Genomic DNA, 6,000 nt, shown 5'->3' with positions numbered 1-6,000 from the left:
CACTGCAATATTGGAAACACAGTATTTTAGAGCAGACAGGGAGGCAAAGCTTTAGCTCTTTACATTTATCAAGCACTACTACTTATAATTATTTCATAAGGTCTGCAATATTAACAGTTTTCTCAAGTGAAGTTCCAGTTCAGATAAATCCACTCTGTGCATGACATTTCCCTTAAATCTTCAACCACACCAACCACCTCCCACTTCTTTACTTGAGCAACCATATGTAATGGCTGTGTCCAACAAAATTCTCCGCAAATTTCTCAGCGCTAAAAATCAGCAGGAGAGTCACTCAGCAATATTTGAAAATGTGATCTTGTATCAGGATTATTCAAAAAATGATGCTTCGGTCCACATCAAGACCACAAGAAAATTTTGTACCAGACCTCACTGTACTCCCAGGTCTGTAACATCTTCCACATTTCTAAGAAGGAATTCCCAATATCCTTCTCCTCTTCAAGTATTTTCCCAGGATACTCCCCCATTTACCAGCTCTGAGAGATGCGCAGTATATAGCTGATACAATGCACTGGGCACTGCTTTCTCCTGAGCAACTTCAGTACAATAACCTAAATGGTTTTGGTAATTTAATAACAGATAATGCTGCTGGGAAGTAACATGAGGCCACCCCCCAGGAGCTGATCCCTTCAAAATGCTTGTGCCTGTAGAAGGAAGGGTACACGTAGGTGGGTGGGGATATGCGTATAGGCTGCTTATTGATACAAGACTGAAATACAGTTCCTAGCCCTTATCTCTTTAGATATCTGCAACAAATTTCTGTTTTGCCAGCAACAGGAACAATCAATCACCCATTAACTCTGGGCTGGAGTGCTGGTAGCTGGGGTGACCCCAGCTGTTTGTTGATAGGTTACTGAACTGTTTGGAAAAGAGCTGATGCTACTGACATTCGCTTCACCCCTGCAGGGTTCAGGTGGCACATTTATTCATTCATAAATACCATTCCTTATGGCTTCCTGTACAGCCTGAAAAAAACACCTCTATGAATGAAAAAATGGGGGGGGGACACTTTTTTTTGGCTGCCTACAGCACGTGAATAAGAACAGCAATGGGTAAAGTCTGCACTAGGGCAACAGACTATATGATGGCTTCTTTTCAAAGTTATTTGGAATACCCTGAAAACTCTTTCCAATATTCATCTTATTTGCAGAGGGTTACGTACACATTAAATGGTTGCTTGACTCAACCCGTGTTGCCATATTTGCTCCCAAAGTATGGAGGCAACAGATAGTTAGGCTGCAGGATTGTTCAGGCTCAAGGTTTATCCCTGGGCAATGCCTTCAGGAGGGCTGGGAGAAGGCAGAACTTCCTCTGCTTTCAGAGAATGGTGGTGTTAACATGCAAGAAAAAGGAGCGTGTTATATACTGTTCTGTAGTTACTGATGTAATGATGACAGCTAGTGAGATATACTTCCCCTGTTAAAACCCAGAGGAGGCTGTTCACGTGGTAAACTGTGACCTCTCTATAATCATCCACAGTGCACAATTCCCTGAAGTCCCTGTGTTCCTACAGTCAGTTGTACATATATCTACAACTGTTTCTGATATTTTTTCCTTCTTGGGCCCCTGAAGATATGACAGGCCAGCTCATTAGAATGACAGTAAGGTGCCACAGCATGTACGATACTGAGTTTTAAGACACGGGTGACAGTAAGACTGTAGTAAATAGATAACAAAGCTACTCATGTTCTGTTCCCCTTTGGTTTGGCCAGTGAACACTTTGGAGTGCGTTAGGAATTCTCTTTTTTTCCCTTTTTTTTTTTCCCTCCCTTTCTTTCTGGTTTCTGTGGTATGAAGTATGTATCCCTTGGGATTCTTCTTCAGAGACATGTCAGCTTGAGGTTTCTTTTTATTTCCAGCAAACAAGAAGATAATTGAAACCCTTCCTGAGTCACAGCTATGTTTCCTGCTGGAGAGACTGATGGATCCAGCAAAGCACAGCAGACACTGAAAATGCGAAAGAGCATTTTGCTGAGTTTGCCGTGTTATTCCCTTCATACTTTAAAAATATAAAACAGTTCACCAGACCAGGTTACAGGTCCTAAAAGGCAAATAGCAAGAGATACTTGGAAAACAGGCAGGAGCAGAAACTTTTTTATTTTTCTGTAGTCAGTGAAAGTGCCAAACCCATCAGTCTACAGCCCAGCACACCAGCCTGGCTGCTGAGGGGCACAGGGGGGGTTTGCAGACCCCATGGCCATTCACCACCTGGTTTCTCCACTGAGAGTCATTCCAGCCGCCTGCCAGTTGTAGCGGCAGGTTGGTTTGAGCCAGGAACACCTGCCCAGGATGAGCGGTGCGGATATCCCCAGTGTGGGGATTGACTGGCTTTCCAGCTGCTTCTCTGAGAAAATGGGGTCTTCTCTGCTTAGTCCTTTTATGGTGGGACATTCATTTCCGAGGGTATCTGCAATAAGCCTTACCCCATGGACCAGGTGGACATAATGCAAAGCCCATCTGTGAGACATGGCAGCTACAGAAATCTGATATGGCTGTCGGGTATAATGCATTTTTGTCTGACATGATGGGATTGTAAGGGACACTCAGGCTCGGTGCTGGTAGCAACTAGAGCTAGCTGGAGAATTTTTTTTTTCCTTCATTGGAAATGGAATCGTGTATATTTCTGAGAAATAAAAAAATTTCCACAGAAATAAAAGTTTTATTGTGTCCTGGTTTCGGCTGGGATAGAGTTAATTTTCTTCATAGAAGCTGGCATGGTGCTGTGTATTGGATTTGGTACCAGAAGAATGTTGATAACACACTGATGTTTTCAGCTGTTGCCAAGTAGTGCTCAGACTACTCAAGGACTTTTTGAGCTTCTCCTGCTCGGCCAGGTGCATAACAAGCTGGGAGTACAGCACAGCTAGGACAGCTAACCCAAACTGTCCAAAGGGCTATTCCATACCATATAACGTCATGCTTGGGGGGAGTCGGTCGGTCGGTTGCGGGGAGAGTGCTCACGGCTCGGGGACTGATCGCAGCTCAGGGACTGATCGCAGTTCGGGACGGGCTGGGCATCGGTCAGCGGGTGGTGAGCAATTGCATTGTGCATCATTCGTTTTGTATATTCTGTATATTCTGTTATCATTCTCATTATTACTATTATTATTATTTTCTCTTATTAAACTGCCTTTATCTCAGCCCTCGGCTCTAACCTTTTATTTTCTTCCCAATTCTCTCCCCCATCCCACTGAGGGAGGGGGGGAGTGAGCGAGCGGCTGCGCGGTGCTTAGTTGCCAGCCGGGTTAAACCACGACATATTGGAAAGTGTTTACCAGACTCCAGGCAGACTCTTCTATCAAATGAAAAAGCCAGCTGCTGGGTAGGGAATACAGACCTGTCAAGTCCGTATCCATGTTATGCCCACCTCACACTCCCCTGAAGAGGAATCTGTTGGCAAGCGGCAGTACAAATGTGCTGTCCCTTGGGGTGTCCAGCACAGAGCAGGGCAGCCGGAGCAGCAGCACTGTGCTGGATGGGCCATGGGACTCTGTGGGAGCTGGCATGATATGGCTGAGCTCAGCAAGGAGCTTCCACAGCACGGCCTTGCATGAGAGTATGCATCTCCTAGATGAGTGGACACCTGCATTTCTCTGAGGGTTTGATGTGGGAATCTCAGATACAGCCTTGGGTTTTGTGAGATTTGAGACGCCTACAGAATAACCAGTACTGTGCTGGATAAGGTGTAAATTTTGGAAATTCTAGATTTGAGTTCTCTACCAAATTCATAACCAGGCTATCCTAACTACAGTTAAGACTTCTCAAAGATTACAACAGACAAAACACCATTCGCTGTATTTTTACATTACAGTAGAAGCACACTGAACTGCTGTTTCCTATTTTCATACCAAAAAGGAAAGGTCATCTGAGCACAAGATTATTTCTGTTTTACACTGGAGTTATATTCAAATATGCATGCACAAATAAAGCATCATTACTCAATTCTTTAAGCTGCATTGAGTTCTTTGCAAAAAGACTCAAGCTTTTGTAATGCCTCTTTTTAAGTTTATCATACAGGACTTTGCATAAAAGAAAAACAGGGAAGAAGAATACTGTGAAATTACTTGGAATTTTTTTACAATACTAGAGTTTGCACTCTACTGTGAACTAGGAAGAGAAGAGATGTAGCTTTCACAGTCTCAGACTAAACACTGTGTCCATATGTGTCTTTCTGGCTTCTGTTTAAAAAGGCTAATTGATTGGAAGAGAAAGATGGAAAGAAAATAATTTTACAACCTCAGACCAGTGAAAAAACAGCTACTCACTTTCATTACAAATATAGGACTTGCATTTCCTAAATGTATGTTCTTTTTAGCATAAATTGTGCTATTAAATGCACAGCCTAATGTGTAAGGATGTGAGTGGATCATGCACTAAAAGCAAAATGAAAATCTAACATAAAAAGTAAAAGAGGGAGACAGGCCTGCATGCAATTTGTATCCTTGAAAATCTATTCCAAAATCTTCTTTGCATAAAATAGAAGGGGGAAGAGAGGGGCAAGTTTTCTTTACATTTTCTTCCAAAAATAAGAAGATAGTTGGAGCAGTCATGTGACAGTAATGAAGCAACTTATCAGGTGGTGGAAGAAGAGAAAGGAAGCATCAATTCTTCCTAAGAAACCTTTTCCTCTCAGAAAGTGCATGAACACTTATGAAGCTGTTTCCTGACAGGACACGTTCAGCCAGGAAAAAATCTGTAGGAATCACTCAGTCACTAGCACACAAGTGAAACCTGTCCACAGCAGAAACAAGAGAGTGTTTTGAGTGACGTGCAAGTGCAGAAGCATCATTTCTGTTTTTTAGGGCTACAGACCAATAGTCACAGATCTTATTAGAGTGGGCTGAGAGCTGAACTAGTCCTTTGCACCAGCTACTGCAATCTCGGGACTAGGATTTCACTCTCAGGGTTGGTGTTTGAGGTAGTTCAGTTTTAGTCCTGTGGGATCACATATTAGGTGCACATGAAGAAGATGTGGTCTCTTGGGGATGTCTAACTTTAACCAAGTCAGCTCAGGTGTGCAAGGTATGCATCAAGCAAGAGCAAACTGACCTGCCCAGTTATCAGGCTTTTTTGGTGGGTTCTGCAATCCATGTTGAGCTTGATAATGTCATAATGCCCTTGTATCTGTACCCAGGGTAGCTAGTTATTCTTGCTGAGACAGCTCAAAGTGACAAGCTTTCATCATTTTGACTTCAATACATACCATTGCCAGCCTATCCTTTGAAATATCACCTTTTTATTGCCCTGGTACTTCACAGGTCACAGCTTCAAACATACATCAGGTATACAATGCACCATCCTGCAAGTCCCCTCCAAAGGCAGCAACACTCCCATAGAATGCTACTACAGAATCGTGGTCTCCTACCAGTACTATAGCCTGGGACGCAATATTAGAGCTCAATTTGTTTTACGTATGGAAGACTTTATGGGGCTTAAAATACACTACACATATCTTCATGCTGTGGTTGGATTTTATGGAAAGACTGCAGGGCTAGATGATAAAAAATATAATGCAATTCCTGAGCAATTCACTATAGACTACATGTTGGAAAAATCTCTTTGCATGAACAAGGGCACCAATAATGCTTGTAGAGGGACAAGATGGGCGTGGAAGTCATAGACAAGTAACAGAAAAAGTTACTTACCTCAAGGCACAGGAGGAGAAACGCTGCGTTTTATCATGAAATACAAGAGTCCTTTCAGCATGCTGTGCATTAGGCAGCACAGTAATAGACCACTATCATTTACATGTCACTGAAAGAAGATGTTTCCATCATCAGAGTTCTGGTCCACCTTCACTGCAGCTCCTTGCCCACTGACCTGCCACCTTCAAGTCCAGTAATGAAATCTTATAAAACAGAGCAGACACTGTTTCAGACCACAAGTGCATGAAACAGTCTCACGCTACCTATGAACAGAGAGTCGCTGTTGTCTACGGGACACAAGTACAGAACCAGTGAGGCTGCTGTAGAAATAAAAAGC

The sequence above is a fragment of the Egretta garzetta genome, unplaced genomic scaffold (genome assembly GCF_000687185.1).
Source record: "Egretta garzetta isolate BGI_Z169 unplaced genomic scaffold, ASM68718v1 scaffold49, whole genome shotgun sequence".
NCBI lineage: Eukaryota > Metazoa > Chordata > Aves > Pelecaniformes > Ardeidae > Egretta > Egretta garzetta.
Note: the sequence above shows the minus strand (reverse complement) of the source record.